The 2,500-nt window shown below is 53.1% G+C and overlaps 1 pseudogene; it reads right to left on the bottom strand.

Moving 5' to 3' along the window:
• The window catches only part of LOC137813151 (28S ribosomal RNA), a 4,892-nt pseudogene that overhangs the window by 2,352 nt on the left and 40 nt on the right, over nucleotides 1-2,500 (bottom strand).

Here is a 2,500-nt window from a genome sequence, read left to right as displayed (position 1 = left end):
CCTTCTTAAACGCGTGCACCAGCATATCTTCGTCTTTGCTGGGCAATCTAACCACTTGTGCTCCAAAGCGGTTGAGGTAGTCTTTCAGCGACTCACCTTGGTACTGGCGTACGTCGAACAAGTCGTATGACACCACTGCAGGTGCCTTGTTGACGATGTATTGCTCGGTGAAAAGCTTCGAAAACTGAGAGAAAGACGTGATATGCCCTTCTGGTAAACTCACGAACCACTCCATGGCGATTCCGCTCAATGTGCTCATGAACATTTTGCAGTACACAACGTCTGAGCCCCCAGACAGCATCATCTGGGTGTGGAACGCCGTCAGATGCGCCTCCGGGTCTTCTACCCCTTTGAACGATGCCTTCACCCCCACCAGGTTGGGAGGCACCATGGTTCCCATGATCTCAGGGGAGAATGGCATGGGGAATGCTCTTGGAGGTGAGGGCTGCCTAGACATTCTTTCGTCAACCACGTGTTCCCTCTGCGCATGCAACGTCCTTCTCAACTCTTCGTTGACGCGATTCAGCTCGTCGTTCCTGCTCTGCGACGCGGCCAACTCCGCCTGCATCCTCTCTTGTTCAACCTTCGACGCTGCGGCGTTATCCTGCAGCGTGCGCACCATTTCCAGGACCTGCGCCATTGTCACAGCTCCTTCGTCAGCAGATGGCGCAGGCGATAGTTGTCTGTTTCTAGGCATCTTTCTCTATCAAAGAAACTGATAAAACTCTGGTAAGCCTTAGAACTGTGGTATATATGGGACAACGATTCACTCGAGCCCCACGATGGGCGCCAAATGATCCTGCCGACAACTCGAACGTGGAATAGTCGCTTCGTAGCACTCTCTGCCCCGTCTACGCAACTGCGTTCTCTGTAGAGTCACCTTCAGAACCTTCTCTCAGATGTCTTCAAACGTGACCTGCAAAACACACAGACGGCGCCTCTAGCGGCCGTTTGCACTCCGACGATCAAGTTAGTCCACAGAACCACCAAAGATCAGAAAACTAGTAGTGTGTGTAAAACTCTTGCTCTCTGTTTTTCCTCTTCCTCTCACTCTCCCCCTGATCCTCTCTTTTATGTCTCTTTTTCTGCTTCTGGGCATAACAGAATTCTGTTATGCTTTTCTGGCATGTGTCAGAACCCTGTTATGCTTTTCAGAGAAAGCGTACCTTCAGAATCAACAGTGGGAGCGTGAGAGTCTGTGCATGTCTGCGCGTCTCTGCGCTTGGCTGCGCCTGTCTGTACCTTTAGCGGTACGGAGTGCACTTTTGTCTGGACCGCACCCCTCTCAGATGGTGACACGTGGAGGCCTGCAACTCACATCTAACCACACACGTGTCATTTACTGGAAGGGCTCTAGCGCTTCTCTTTGTGTGCCTAAGTTACGCCCTTGCGGAGTAACTTAGGATATTTCTCTTATCTGGGTAAATCGCATACTCTTAGGAGAACGTCGGGTGTGGCTGGTCTAGGCACACTCACCAAACATTGCTCTCTGTGTAGGCGACTTACCCTTCACGATGCCACGCACGTAATGGGTTGAGGGAATCACCAATCACTGACTGGTTTACTAGTTCCCTCAGGCCACTCTCGTGCATGACTCCCTGAGGTGTGCTCATGCGAGATCCATGCGTAACGCTCTCGCTGGGAACCTCAGTCCCAGTTTAACTGCGTGTAACACGAGACCCCGATGACAGTACACCCGATGACTGATCAGTGTTTGTTTGCTTCTCGCGTTCTGCCTTCAGGCGTTAGTCTGAGAACTGGTCTGTTGATGGCCACTTGGCTACTGACCACCGATCACCATTCTGGATTATCTGTCCCCCGACCTCTCTTCCGCCTGATCTGTCGGTGGTCACTTGGTCACTGACAACCGATCACCGCTCTTGGCGATCGTCTCCTTGACCTCTCTGTCACCTGGTCCATGTGTCACCCTGCGAGTGGTCCACGTGGTTCTCTGCTGCTGACGTCATCGACTACCGATGACCGGTGACGTCTCCACGAGCATATCAAGAGCCCGGGCTTTGGCCACCGCTGCAATCCGGGTCGGTCAATGTCCCGAGTCGATCGGCGGACCGGCTCACACCGTTCCACATCCGACCGGCACACATCGCCGACCCCCATCCGCTTCCCTCCCGACAATTTCAAGCACTCTTTGACTCTCTTTTCAAATTCCTTTTTATCTTTCCCTTGTGGTACTTGTTCGCTATCGGCCTCTCGCCAGTATTTAGCCTTGAACGGAATTTACCGCCCGATTGGGGATGCATTCCCAAACAACCCGACTCGCCGACAGCGCCTCGTGGTGCGACAGGGTCCGGGCACAACGGGGCTCTCACCCTCTCTGGCGCTCCCTTCCAGGGGACTTGGTCCCGACCGCCATTGAGGACGCTTCTCCAGACTACAATTCGAACACCAAAGGCGACCGATTCTCATGGTGGGTTTTTCCCGGTTCGCTCGCCGTTACTAAGAGAATCCTTGTTAGTTTCTTTTCCTCCGCTTTTTTATA

This window comes from Phaseolus vulgaris, chromosome 2, assembly GCF_000499845.2.
Source record: "Phaseolus vulgaris cultivar G19833 chromosome 2, P. vulgaris v2.0, whole genome shotgun sequence".
Lineage (NCBI taxonomy): Eukaryota > Viridiplantae > Streptophyta > Magnoliopsida > Fabales > Fabaceae > Phaseolus > Phaseolus vulgaris.
The sequence above is the reverse complement of the archived record's forward strand: the minus strand, read 5'-3'. Positions and strand labels throughout refer to the sequence as shown.